We start from the raw sequence: 15,765 nt of genomic DNA on the forward strand, positions 1-15,765 counted from the left end.
CAAAATAAAAGCATGACAACTGAGATGTCAATGCAGTTGTTTCCCCTGCCTTGTGATTGCTGAAATGGTGTGGATTTACTTTACAAAAATGGAAATCTCTGTGGAAGAAATCATTTTATCAATACAAATCATAATTTTTGTATATACGGCCTGTTATTAAATATATACAATCAAATGGTTTCTCCAGTGTCCCTAAAACCAGTCCCCTTTCGTTCACTGTTATTTGTTATAGGCGACATTGGCTCAGGCGATAAGAGTCCTCTAGCAGTCAGAGGGTTGCCGGTTCGATCCCACACTTGCTCAAGTGTCCCTGAGCAAGAAACCTAGCCCCCAAATGCTCCTGACGAGCTGGTCGGTGCCTTACATGGCAGCCAATCGCCGTCAGTGCGTGATTGTGCGTGTGAATGGTCGCATGAGAAGCATCAATTGTACAGCACTTTGGATAAAGGCACTATATAAATGCCAACCATTTACCATTATGCTGGACATGAAAGCCAAAATAATTTAGAGGTTTTATTTTTTATTTTTTTTGTTGTTGAAAGTTTATTATCTGCAAAAGGTGTGCAAACCCTTTGTTCAATGAAACATGTAGAGCTGTTCATAGCGCATGAATAAAGAAGCTGAAGCATTGTGTGCCTTTTTCCTTATTGTCAACATAACTCACAGCCCCGTTTTTGTGAATGAATAGTCTATTCACTTACACTTCCTCTTGAGTCACTGAAGTTGTTCTGATAAACCCCCTCCAATTGCTCAAAGAAATAATACTGCGTGCTAGAACCAGGAAAAAAAGTTTTTTTAAACTCATTGTTAAAAAGTGTTGTGTGCCAAACAAATATCTGTCTATTATAAATCTTGTCCATGATGAAGGCCACATATCCTTCCACAATTCACGTGTGCAAACACATTTCATGAGCTAGGAGAATGACCTTCGGCCTGTCACACCAGTATAACGTAAGTTTGATCGCACGATAGGGTGTACAGTCCACAGTAGAGCAGTTTTGTTGTAACTAGTTAGTTTAAAACTAAAGTTGTGTCTTTGTTTGGTTGCATAATTCATACTTATGAGTTTCTCCTGCAACAAGTTTGCCAATCTTCCCAATCGATGCGCTATGTCAACGGCTGTTTTAGGACTCACTTCACACCTAGTAGGGAGGTGTACATTTTAAGTTGTATCTTAACCATACGTGAGAACTAAATCAGTTAATGCAACCGGTTTACATTAAGGTATGGCCTAACTCAGAATTTACAAACAAACTAGCTCAACAAGCGACCTATTGTACATGATGTACATATTGTACATATTTCGTGAGATGCTTTTTTCCAACAAACCTGAACCAGGGTTCATCTAGGCGAGTCCACCTGGGGCATGATTGACACTTTCTGTAGTGTCAACAACAATGACAAGTCCCCTTTCGTTCACTGTTATTTGTTATAGGCGAAATCCTGCATACACAAATCCACAAAAAGCTATGAATGGAAGAGTCAACACATGCAGTATAAGTCAAAGCATGCTTTTATATTCTCCTGTATAGTGTTGCGTGAAGGTTCAATATGAGTAATGTCTGATAGATGTATTGAGTTTTCAAGGCCCAGATAACCTTGAAAACTCAGTAGGCTGTGCTGTCTGAAAAAAATTGACATAAAGAGAAAATAAAATTAATTATTGTGGGAAAAAAAGTACAATTCATATAAACGGGGCAGGATATGACACACGCGCGCGCACACACACACACCATGCTCTTTTCAGAGCACATGTGAGTGTGGCTCTAATTGGCTCGAGACCTCAGCATCTCGCCGTGTGACACGCTGTGTGCAGAGCACGCCACTGGCAGAGCAGAATTCCTGAAAACTGGCAATGTCTTCCATGAGCAGGGGTGGAATGATGATGAGAGAGAGAGAGAGAGAGAGAGAGAGAGAGAGAGAGAGAGAGAGAGAGAGAGAGAGTGTATAGGGAATTTAACTGTCATATAGCAGTTTCACCATGTTCCAGAAAGAAGGTCGATTATTTTGTATGCTTGCATGCATACGTGGGCAAGTTGTGTACTCCAGCAATCACGGAAAAATGATCAGCGGAATACACTACCATTCCTTTGTGGGGAGAGGTCAGGGTCCTGACTGAGTGGATTCCTCTTCACATTTGAATTAATTATTGCTCAACACTGTCTTAAAATATACTGGAGGCTCTAGGTTTTGGAGGCAACCCACCACCTGCTTAGTGGATGCTTTTTATACTGAATTTATAAAATAAGCCAGGTATTTTCTACACGGAACACCCGATTTGGGTGTAAATACTCTCAAATTAAAGCTGACAGTCTGCGCTTTAACCGCGTACTCATTGTTAAATTTCAAATCCAATGACCTGGGGTACAGAGCCGTGTTCATATTTCTTTGGGACTGCACCGTATTTCTGTCATTTACTTTTTTTGTTTTATGTGCAATTATGAGAGCCCCGCCCACTTATCGGCAGGGAATCAATGGGTTGGCTGGTGAGGTGGCCACTCCCCCGTGCCCTTGACTTTATACTGTGGGCATCCTGCCAATCAGGTCTGGCGCCACCCTCCAGTTTGGAGCGCTCTGGTTACAGAGAGTGAGAGAGACAGAGAGAGAGAGAGAAAGAGAGAGAGGGGGGAGGAAGAGAGAGAGCAACAGAGAGAGGGAGAGAGAGGGGCAGGAAGAGAGAGAGTGACAGAGAGAGGGGGAGGAAGAGAGAGAGCAACAGAGAGAGGGACAGAGAGGAGGAGGAAGAGCGAGCAACAGAGGGAGAGAGAAGGGAGGAAGAGAGAGAGAGCAACAGAGAGAGGGAGAGAGGAGGAGGAAGAGAGAGCGACAGAGACAGAAAAAGAGTGAGAGCAAGAGAGAGGGAATGAGAGAGAATGAGAGAGAGGGGGAGAGGGAGGAAGAGAGAGGGGGAGGAGAGAGAGAGAGAGAGAGAGAGAGAGAGAGAGAGAGAGAGAGAGAGAGAGAGAGAGAGAGAGAGGACAAGGTGAAGAACAAATGAACCCATTAAAACCAACAGCTGCTTCTTGGTCCGCGGCCGGGTTCAGTCAGGCATCCCATCCGTATTAATGACAAGGTCAGTCTGGGCTGGACCGAATCTGCAGCGCTGCCATTTATCAGCCGCGATGCCTTTAATCAGGCAGCGGGTTCTCAACCAAGCATGAGACATCGTTACAGCGGCGGAACCTCCTCTGCTCCGCGCTGCTCCACTGATTGTGTGCTTTGGTGGGGGAGGGTTTATTGAACCGGCTGCTGGCAATGAACAGACAATTCCGCCTTTTTAATACCCCCGGTTTCCTAGCGTGTTGTAAAAATACGAACATCCATGTCGTATGTACACCGCTTTCCCCATCGCGTGTAATGCGTGTGCCTAATGCATATTGTATGTGTAGATATTGTACAAGTACTCTTAAAAAATAGTGTTTAATTTGTTTTCAGTTGGAATTGTTTCCCATAGATTATACATTGGGATCACCAGAGTGAAGAGTTTGAAGCACCATTTAAAAACGAGAAGGAAAGAGGTTTTTCTGCTTTTTTTTTTACTTGAAACACATTAGTTACTTTAGTTACTTTAAAGCAGCGCACGGTTGGTATTTAATTTAGATGTGTTTAGCTTGAAGGGACAAACTTTGAAAAACTGCATAATCCACATATGCATGCTAAATGGAATCAGCTTGTCAAAATACCCACATCCACCTTATAGCTACAATAGCATGTTGAAGGGACTGTGGTCAATTTAAAAATATAAATATAAATATAATCATATACATTTTGAATATTTACAAATAAAAGTTCTGATTTAGGATTTCAGTAAAGAGAGATGCAGCTCTGTAAACCAGGGATACTATTTTCATCCCTGGTTTGTGTAGTTTAAACTCCATTTTACAGCCATCTATTTTTATAAAATGCATATGAACCAGGGTGTACCAGGGTCCCCAACGATTCTAAAAATTGAAGTCACATAAAAAACCAAAAAAAAACACAGATCTAATTGGGCCCTAATTCTCCTTACACTACTGGATTGTACCTTGTCCGTGTTTAAAATCAACTCTATATTTCCATATTTGGTTAAATGTACATGTTTCATAGAGAAAGCAGGATTTTATAAGTAATGCAGAATGCAGGGAGGGATTGGAACAGAGAGCTCTCGTGTGACACTTTGTCTTCCCTGACAACGAGCTGGTCTAGATCGCCACCGTCGCACGGGGAGTCCCTGCTGCAGTCTGCCTTCGCGGGAGGAGACACAATGTACCGCGTCTCGCTGAGAACGCAGTGGGCGGTCTCAGCCTCGGAGCGACAACCTGAAAAGACCGTCATTACGAGCTCACGTCAGCATCACTGTACACCACGGCAGAGCCTCGCTCATTGGAATGCCAAAGCGGGAGCGCAACCGCTGATTAAAACCCAGATGACCGCCCGTCAGGCCTTTGATTTGTCCTAACTCGCTCCTTGCGCTCCGACAGGCAGTCAGGCAGGCAGACAATAAGGAACCTCAGCGTGCTGGTGCATGTTGCGGCCAGAAGGGGGAGCCAACTCCACAAAAACAATACACTGTAAAGGGAAGCCTCTCCCCTGTGGCCAATTACGGTAGTGTTTTTCTGGGTTTCTTTTCCCCAGTCTTTTACCGGGTTGCTGTTCATTTATCCCCATTGTGAGCCTGCCACTGAATATGAGACACACTCCTTAAGGAAACACGAGCAGTAAGGAGAGTGGCAAATATACCATTACAAAACAGGGCCGATGCATTATGCATTTAAAGCAGGCAGTGCTGCAATAAGCTCCTTCATATTTCAAAAGATAACTTTACTTAATACCCCGAAAATCGAAAGTTCAGAGAAAGAAGCAACCAAACCACTTTGAATATTAAGACGGATCAGTCTGCAGCCAAGAAGTCAAATGTAAATTTTCTGGTTTCCCCGGTGGAGGCAGGGCTGCAGTCAGTAGTGCTCGCATCATCGTTGTGCTGGTCGATTACATACCTGCAGACAGTCTGCATGGGCACTGTCTGCCACATAGCCCGTCACCACAGTCCTCAGCCAGGGAAAAGACAATCTGTGCCCAGAAATGTGAGCTATAACTCCAGAACAAATGTGTTTCAGATTTTCTAAGGGCTTTGCCAAATGCAGGTAAGGCCGCAGATGGCCAACAGCAGACAGACAGACAGACAAAGCGTAAGGTGGACCGTGCCCCATCCGTGACAGCAGAGCCTGCTGCCAAGTTAATTAGGTCCCACAGAGATTCCAATTGGATGGAATCACCCGGAATGATATCGTGTCTCTCAGCGTGTGCTTAACTCCAAATTGAATACTGCGGAGAGTCAGTCAGCAAGAAAGAAACCCCAAGGGATCTCGCCTCCACGTCGCTTTATAAAAATAAAGGAACCCTCGCTGTCACAATGGATTAGCGGCGATGTGTTCTCATGCTCCGACCGCAACTCTACCGATGGAGTGCGGTCGCTTCCCCGTAATGTTTGCACCAATCAGTGTCGCAGTGATTGGCTCAACAACTGAACCATAAGCAATCAGTGGCTCTCTGATTGAGTCCACAAGCAATCAGCAGGTCTCTGGACCTTAACTGGTAACTGTACAGTACTGGTTCACTGGTGATCACAGAGGGAATTTGGGAACAGAAAACAAGCGGATACACTGAAAGACGGCACAAATTTTGGCTTCATGTTGACTTCAGTCCTTGTGCCCATACTGTAGTAGTACACTATTGTGCATTGTGTGTATTTGCATTTAAGCGATAAAATATGCAACAAAGAATGAAACAGTATATATACAGTACTGTATACAGTATATATACAGTACTGTATACAGTATATACAGGACATAGCAACGTTTCACATAGACACGGCAGCTCTGTTTCATATTAAAAGCGCTAAAACCGAATTAGCCACACATTTCCGGAACGTGTGGAAGCTGAGAGGTGAAGGGAACTCCGTGTTCCTGACAGCCTGTCTGCTATCTTGCAGCCACTCCCTACAGGAGCGCGTGGCTCCGTTTGTGCACTTCAGAGCGGCTGCTCTAGAACGGCGGCAGACATGGAGAGGGTAGAGACACTGCTATCTTCTTATGTATCTGTTACATTTGCTGAAGATTTCCTGTGTTTTAAATCCACTCGTAGTAACATATATTGAGCATAGTGGCTAGTCGCATTAACATAAGCGACGAAATATGCAACGAAGGATGGCATTTAAGTATTATTTACCAAGCACTGCTTCACCAGAAAGCACACCAGCAAGGGTAAATACAGCCATATATACTGCTATCTTCTTATGTACATGTATGTTTCATTATGGATGTATGTGTCTGTTACATTTGTCGAAGCTTCCCCGGGTCTGAAATCCGCTCCGTCTTTCATGCCAAGCGGTTCTGATTACAGGCGCCACAGAGGGTGTTTGCAGTGGATGGGCGAGGTGGGAGGGGGGAGTGGGGCTGCTCACATGACCCTGGCAGCACGAGTGATAGGTTCCTCCTACACAACTCAGCAGAAATCCCCTCTGACATGGCGAGCCGGCCCTCGGTCTGAGCGAGGGCACAGCGGTGCCCACCGTGCCCCATGACGCCCACGGGAAACGGCCGTCAGGCTTCCGCCAGACCTTCCCGGTCCCGAGGCACATTTCCAATACGTGTTGCATTAAAATATTTCCCCGCGCATCCCACCACCAATCCCCCAGAGAGACTGCAAGGTTACTTATTTCAGCCTCCATTTATGGGTGTCAAAGTTGCTATTATGTAGAGTGTGCATTAAAAGCAATTTTAATGCACTTTGTCACTGTAGAGCTGGAACAATGGTGTTCAGAATACCCAGCGCACAGAATCACAGATATACGACTGAAAGCTGACGTTTACATTATTAGAGTTTTTTATTTAGGATTAAAGATACCATCCAATGTCCTGGTTTGATTATGGCCTCAAATTCATACATACTTCAAAAAATGATGTTGACTAAAAAATGTACACCCACTGTACATGTTTTATTTAAAACAAAATGATTAACATGTGACTACAAGTGTCGTGAGATTTGCATTAATATGAAATACTGTCCAGTGATGACCGGTGATGACTGTCCTCTACTGACTGATGAGCACTGAAATGTTGACGCATTCTTTTCTCTCTATTTCTCGCTCTCTCCCTCACCCCCTCTCTCTCTCACTCTGCCACAGCCAACAGCCACCTTAACTTAGCCTGTTTCCATGCCACTGTATTGCGTGTGTATCACAGTCTGCAGTGGGAGCTGACAGCGGACACTGTGTACAACGTGACATCTGTCTGTGGGCTGGAAGTGATTTTAAAATAAGCGCAAGGCTGCAGGGTCAAAAGGTCACTGCCTACAATTAAAATGAACCTAACAGCGTGCTCTCAGCTTTCTGTACATACCATTCCCCCAAGACTCCTGTAAGTTTCCTACAATATTTGCTGACTCACTGATATCTAATGCTTTCGCCTGCAAGACAACCCTCTACATAATAATTAACTTAGATATAACAAGCGCAAACACGCGGTCCGTCGGCTCGCAATCACTAACCTTGTCACAGAATTTCAGGCTGTTGAGATAAATCAGAGAGTGTAACTCGTAATTCATCCCAGATTTCCTCAAATCGTTACATTTGGAGGCTGACAGGTGGCTCGTCTGGTATTAACAATAGATTTGAGTGTGCAACTGTCCTCACAGCCTGCTATTGAATCCAGACCATGCCAGTTTCGACTGTGTCACTGTCCGCCAGGAGCCCCGCTGGGCAGCAAATGATTTTCAGCTCCAACACCCAGGGAGGGAGGTTATCAGATGGTGGGTATGTCCCTGGCTCATCGCTCAAGATATTTAAGCAGTATCACACGAGAGGGAGTGCTGTTGTGCTGTATATCGTCACAGCTGTGATTCAGTCGTAGGTCCGAAGCTGCAGGCCGAGTACCAAAGATAATCAAAAAGTTAGCTGGCTAGTCTGTCGTCGCATTTGTTTCTAGATTTGCCCAGCAACACAAGGCAGTTAAGCTGCCTTCACATGATCAGCGTCAAACTCTATGTTCAACGCCAAGTAAGGTGTTGAAAACACAAGAGAAAAATTGAGTGCTGGCAGTTGTTGAAACTTGTCGTCATCCATCCAGGAAGCTGTTGGTTTGTTAAACTGTAACAGGCCGCAAAAATATATGATAGTAGTAGGTTGTCTGCGGTTATGAAAGTCTAAATTTTGTACTCGCTTTGTGAAACCAGTAATATTGAATTTATCCCAAAACATCAAGAAACTAACCAAGATAACTCAGTTAGGCATGTAGCAGTGAAACAGTTCTGTCAGTGTTGTTAGGTAGTGTAGCTTTCATACAAAGCTGTGATGTGACTGGACACACTAAGAAAAGTTTAACCTCCTATTATGTTTGGGGTCAATTTCACCCCATTTAGTGTAATCTTTTAAAAATGAGTTAACCTCATTTCATATTAACACAGTATGATTTTTCTAATTTTCCAATTTGGTGGGATGAAATGCTAAACATGCAATAAACATACTGCTATGCTTCTGTACCAATTTGGCATGTGTTGTGTGGGGTTCTTTTGACCCTCTGTAACTGTATAAAATGTAATAAAATATACAACCATTTATATTTCTTTTGTGGATGATTCTGGTGGCACTTTCCCATACAGGAGCCAAGCTTTCACTTACTGTACCTTAGGCTCTAAAATTAGATGTTTCTCACAGATTCTTCATATTTCTGGATAAAAGGCTAGTCATTTATATTACAATTAGACCTCAAACTTAAAAGTCATACAATCTTAACATAGTAGGAGGGTTTGAACCCTGATGGTGTTCAACTTGACTTTATTTTGAACTGTGTGCTATGGCAGACTTAGTGTTGCCGCCAAATCAGGCTTCGACTCTCTCTCCATAGGAATCTAATGGCTTGACGCCATGTTGAGCGTTTCGAAGCTGATCATGTGAAAGCAGCTTTACAGTAGCTAATAGAGGATTGATTCCGGATGTTTATGAGGTCCAATTAAATTACTTGACCGGAACTAACTGTTGTATAATACAAATACGAATCTCACAATCTGATTGGTTAATAGCAGTGATAAAATAACAATATACCACTGCTATGAGTTCTAATGCTTGTTTACAGTTATATTTCAAGTATCACTCCGCAGCGAAGCAGCCATTAAAGCCATTAAAGCCGATTCACGTCAATCATCTTGCAACAATGTTGTCCAGAATTTGCAAGCAAGCTGGGACGCAGAGCTGCACACTACCTCCGTTTCCATGTGATTCAGAAACTATCCAATGTGGTCTTGATTTGGGAGAGAGATTTGTGTCTGTAAGCAGGTAGAAGTGCGAGAGCTTTAGGGTGACCAAAACTTGTTGACCGGAGAAAGCAGAGCAGTGCTTCTCCAAATAATAAAATGAGTAGACCTATGCAGCGTGATCCCACTAATGTTGTACAGTTTTTCAGTGCTTGCACAATGGGAATGTACAAATAAACATCAACAAAGCACAAACTCTTGTTAGCTCACTCACAGTAGCATGCAAGCTTACTAGCTAGCGAGTTTGTCAGAACAACGTTATAGTTTGTTTTGCATAGCAACTGCCTGGCACTACTTAGTAGCATATGGGAACTAATTTCTTGTAAATTATTATTTGAATGAAATTGTTAATAAAAACTGTTTTAATTGGATTGTGTCTATAATATGTACAGTCCCCTCCAAAAGTATTGGGATAGCAAGGTTTGTTCCTTTGTTTTTGCAATACACTGAATACAGTTCAACGCATGAAAGCCAAATGACAAAAATGTAAATGTAATGTATGGGTATGCACTTTGCACTTTGTTGTACGTTGCTCTGGATAAGAACGTCTGCCAAATGCCATTAATGTAATGTAATGTACAGTTGGGGTTGAGATAAAAAGATGAGCATGAGACAAGAGTTCCATTGACCCTTTGCCATCACCAAATGGTTGCATTCTTCTTTCGTGATACTTTTCCAGGGTTTTACTGCAGCCTCTTTCAGTTGATTCAGGGTTTTTTCCCTTCAATCCACTCTTCAGGAGGTGAAATGCATGCTCAATTTGGTTAAGCTCTGGTGATTGACTCAGCCAGTCTAAAACCGTTCACTTTTTCTCTCTAATGAAGTCCTTTGTTGTGTTGGCAGTGTGTTTTGGGACATTGTCCTGCTGCATGATGAAGTTAGTTTCAATTACTTTGGACGCATTGCTTGGTAAATTGGCAGACAGAATGTTTTAGTAGACTTCAAAATTCATTGTGCTGCTCCCATCATGATTTACATTATCAATAAAGATTAGTGGTAGAGGTTAATCTTGGTCACATCAGTCCATAAAACTTTCCAGAACTTTTGTGGCTCATCTCTGTACATGTAATCTCGCCTTCTTACTACTGATGAGTGGCTTGCATCTTGTGGTATAGCCTCTATATTGCTCTCTAAGTCTTCTTTGAACGGTTGATTGAGATACCTTCACCGCTGCTCTGTTTGGGTCACTGACTGATGTTTTGGGGGTTTCCTTCACAGCTCTGACAATGTTTCTGTCATCAACTGCTGTTGTTTTCCTTGTTTGACCTGTTTGATGTCTGTTGCTCAGTACACCAGCGGTTTCTTTCTTTTTCAGGACATTCCAAGTTGTTGTACAAGCTATCCCTAATGCTTGTGCAATGGCTCTGATTGATTTCCCATCTTTTCTAAACTTCACAATGGCTTGCTTTTCTCCCAAGGACAGCTCTCTGGTCTTCATGTTGGTTTATCTTTTGGTAACACAAATGCAGTCTTCACAGGCAAAACCCAAGGCTAAAACCAAGAGTAGACATTGAGAACTATTTATTGTTTAACCAATAAATCTAACAGGACACATCTGGGCAACAAGAAACACCTGTCAGTCAAATGTTCCAATACTTTTGCTCACCTAAACAATTGGTGGTCTAATACAAAAGATGATATGTTCTAATTTGTTTAACAAATCTAGATAAAATTACCAGGAAATAAAAGCTAAAATTCAGATCTGTCATCTTATGTACATCTTTTGACCTCAATAGTCTTCAGTATATAGTAAAAACAATGGAATTGACCTTCCTGTTCCAATACTTTTGGAGGGGATTATGTTTGGTAACCATTTTATAAAAGCAATAACTCACTCCAGGATGTGGTATATAGACATTTTATCACAGCTACGGGGGCTGCTGTGATAACTCCCCTTAGCTGCGATAAAATGTCTATATACCACTGCCTGTCGTGAGTTATTGCTTAAATATTACATTGTTGGAATTTAACAGAAACTCTTATCTAGAGTGACAGCATGAACACAAACGCATAGTGTTAAGATCAGGGATCAAAATGTTGTAGTTCCCTAGAGGGGGGAAGTCCCAAGAGTGGCTCCTCTATAGGCCCATCTGTGCCAGTGACATGTTGACTATGTAGCTGCAGTACTGTGAAGTGAACAGAAGTAACAGCTGCCAGAATGTTCTTTAGTGAAGCATATGTGGTTGCCTGTGCTCTCCTGAATAGGTGTAGGAAATACTGTAGCTGTTAGGAGAAGGGCCTCTGAATACCATTGAGAATTCAAAAAATGGGAGACAGAAAGGGCGGTGATACGGTACAGTTGTTTGGATACCTGCATACAATTCCAGTCAGTAAGAAAATTCTGAACCTGCAAGAACATTTTAGGGTAATTCTGTTTATGTAAATCTTTGGTTACTGTTGTGGAGGAAAATGTAGGCTTTATTTTCAGTAAAACAAAGAAACACCTCCTCTGGACGTAGATCCCCCCACATTATTCTATCCCCACAGACTTGCATGAGTGGTCTACAGTAGATTTATGAAATTACATTATTTGTGAGGACACTACAATGGGGAAATATAGCACACAAGCTGAAATCAGGCAGATATATGAGTTTGGTTGGAAACCAGAAAAATAAAGGGAAAAGGATTGCAGCTCACTCACTTATTTAGCAGTTGCAAAAAAATAAAATAAAGATTGCCCATAATTTACCCAGGGATCTGGCACAGAGCGCGACTGGTATTACATTGAAAATGTTTGTACACTGGTGTCTGGATGCAATGATCTGTAAGGCCTCTAGGGGGAGAAAACACTGTTGTCTACACGAGAGTGGAAATTCACTAATAACAATGTTAAGGAGCATACAGTTGCGGCAGTTAATCTGGAAAGTTCTATGTACAGTATGTACATATAGCTGTATCATTGCTTTTGGGTATGGATGTATGCTGTTTACATTTCTATAAAATAGGACTGTTTGCATTGCTATTAGCAGCTTTTGAGACTAAGCAATACAAACAGCATTAACAAAGCCTGCAAAAGAACAAAATTAATACTGCAAGTGTGAATGCATAATGTTTCAAAGTAAGTTTTTTTTTCTTCTCATTTCCATATACAGTATCCAGTATTTTAAAATCTATTATTTGAAAAGGTTTTGGATGATAAAGGGTTAATCTCAATTGGTTTTCAGTTTTAATGAACTGGGTGCTTATATATTTATTTCAGTTACCTCCCTGTACTGTAAAGTGACAGCACCTGCAGCACTGTGGAGGACTCCCGTGGAACAGTCCGGAATGTTCCCAACATCCATCAATCAGCCCACAGACCCTGGAGCTCCTCTGTCACCTTGACAACGGAGCCCACGGCAACGTGGCCTGGTATCGATTTAAACCTTCTCCCTCTCATTTTCTCTCGCCTCTGTTTCTCTGTCTATTTCTTGCTCTTTCCTTCCACCCTCGCTCTCTCTTTCTCACCCGCTCTCCTCTGCCCCCCCTCCCCTGGCTTACCCTCTCCTTATGTCTCCTGTGCTAGCTCATTTACAAGAAGGTACACCAGGGTTCATAGCATTGGCCTTTCTCAAGCAAAGATTTTGCATTCCACATCCTGGTTTGGATAGCCTGCAAGCTGTGTCTTGCCTCCACAGATGGCATTCTTCAGTGAGAGGTGTTGACAAAAAAAACGTGTTTTTAACCACTTTAATTTTGTCATCACTGTTTTACCAGTGGACCATTTTTTAGGGATTGGAGCCGCAGGAAAATAAGAATGTTGAGAATTAATGGCTGCCAAGCCACATTTTAACATTGTTAAACGGCAGGGGTTTGCAGGCTAAAAGTTTTCAGCATCAACATTCCATCATCTAATCTTCTCCCGACACTTTTCGCACCTGGCACTGGAGCCCATTCCCGTTACCGATACGCGTTCCGCCCATCTTCAACTGTGAGTGTCCATATCACTGTTCCCAAACATCCTGCAATTTGGCTATTCGGTTTAATAAAAGAAGGTGCGTGTCACAAAAGCCGTCTTGTCCGAGAGGGCAGCGTGTAAATAATAGCAAACAAAAGCGCTTAGCTTCGAGCGCTAATGTATCGTATTCATCAGACGGAACCGGCGGGCTGCTGTCGCCCGCTCATTTGGACAAACTGGCAGACAGGGGGTCATTTCCGCGGCGGAGGAAGAGGTGGTAGCGAATGCATGAAGAACACATCTGGCACTCCGAGCCGAGCCGCGACACGGTGCGAGCGCTTCCCCCGTTCCGCAGGAGCGACTGCGGCAGCCCTCCCCGGCATTCGCCCCCTCCCTCCCCTCCCCTCTGGGAACGATGAGAGCGCTGTCAAGCATGATTAACATTCTTACTTTTCATCTAACTGAACAGATGCCCCAGACTTTTACGCCTTCGAAGAGAGGGGAGCCCGAAAACCAAGCGGCGACTCAACGTTTGCGATGACGCAGTGCCCGCCTGGAAATTCGTAAAAGGCAGAGGTTCAATCCCCCGAGAAGGCATCTCAGCCACGTCTGTGGGCAAGTTGCTGCTTAACCGGAATTGCCACAGCGTAATATTCGGTGACATAAGAAGGCAACGTGGTCAAAGGGTAAGCGCAGTGAAGTGACCCTGGCCAACGCTGTCTGCTGGTAAACAAATCAGCGGCGGTCAGAGCCCAGCTTGGCTCAGCGGGTTTGGAGTGTCCTGGAGTCTCCCTGGGAGAGAGTATTGTGATGCACCTGTAGTGTGCCCAGACAGTGCCATATAATCTCCCATTAAGACAAGGTCACAGAGAGTGTCTCAGACACAGTGCTGAGAAGGGCCTGGGGAGTCTCGATGCGTCTGAGGGGACAGAGGCGAATCGATGGGAACCCAAGATGGAGAGGAGGCTGACTGCTATATGTAGGTCAATCAATATTCATACAAATGACGGACGAATCTCCGCGGGACAGACGGTCCGTCTTCAAGACGCGTGTGGAAATTCACGCATTTTATCTGAAAACGATGATTAAATCTAGATTGCACTTCTCCCCACCGCTTAGAATGATCTGTATTTTAGAGATGATTTTTATTTATTTATTTATTTTTCAGAACTTGGCTACAGTAAGATCAGAGTCAGTATGAAATACTCATTTTTCCTTTAGTGATGATGTAAGACAAATGAAAGAAATGTACAGTAAAAAATATACATTTTAAATATGCCGATTTCCTGAAATCGGCCTGAAACAAACATCATTTTGGCAACAAGTAAACAAAAACCATTGTAACCATACAGTAAGCTGCAGCCTATGATATTTAGAGTTCAGTGTGCATGTGTGTGTGTGTATGTACTAGTGTGTGTGTGTGCCTATGCGTGTGCATGTACGTGTGCATGTATATGTGTGTGTGTGCGCCTGCTTGTGTGTGCATGGATCTGCAGTGAAGTACAGTGCTAAGGCCAGTGACACCAAGCACCTTGGAAGGGCAGTAAAACCTGTCTCACCATCAGCTCAGAATTTATACCCTCAATAAATGCTGTCCCTTCTAAGGGAACCGAAGCTATTTCAGACTTGGATAAAATCCTAAGGAAGACGCCCCCACTGGGCCAGCAGTGACGTCAGAGCAATAGGAACACAGCTGAAAGCCATTAAGGAGCTTTTAGAAATGACTAATTAAAGAGATAGTTCTGCTGACCAGAATTTCTTCTCAACCTGAAGTGGGTTCTGCCTGTTGGGGGTGCTGTGCCCATTAGAAACGTGTTCGCCGGGGCTGGGATGGGCTTATGGTATGGCGAGATCTGTTGAGCGCTGAGGAGAATGCTAATATGCACCCGCTATCCCCGTATGCCCCCTGTCTCTGCACACAGAAACACCCGCACACATTCCAGAGCTTTCTCTCCCCGCGCCCTCGCCATCTCCACACACAGAGACACCGACATATGCACAGAAACACCCACGCACATTCTAGAGCTATCTATCCCCCGTCTCCTCACACAGACGCACACGCACATAAACACACACACACACACACAACATTGAACAAATGGAATTAGAAAAAAGAACGACTAACTTGACCATGTACAAGGACTGGTTAGTACGTCTGCCGAATAATCTGGGGCATTCAGAGAAGCGAGACAATTCATTCCTACAAAGGAAAAGGTCTGTATGATACTGTATGCGATGAAAAAATTGGCATATCTATAGCATTATATCCCCTCTTCTTGGCTGCGTTCTATGAATTTAGTTTATGCGTTAAGGACTAACCAGCTCTTTGACGGGGGGAATTGTCCCTGATGCGTGTGCGGTTCGCTGCACCTGTCATGAGGAAAGGTCCCTCGGCCTGTCTCTCTGGTGCCCTCAGTGCAGGGATTCAGTCTCACGGAACGCGTAGAGATCGCAGACCTACTGCATGCGGCAGACCAGAGGGTTGTGTTATTCAGTACCTTTTTGTGAATAACGGCATCTGCCACGCAAATAAATAATGTAACTTTGTGTAATAATTACGATTAACTGTAATGCTGATTCAAGACCATTAGCGTACAGCA

The sequence above is a fragment of the Conger conger genome, chromosome 5 (genome assembly GCF_963514075.1).
Source record: "Conger conger chromosome 5, fConCon1.1, whole genome shotgun sequence".
Lineage (NCBI taxonomy): Eukaryota > Metazoa > Chordata > Actinopteri > Anguilliformes > Congridae > Conger > Conger conger.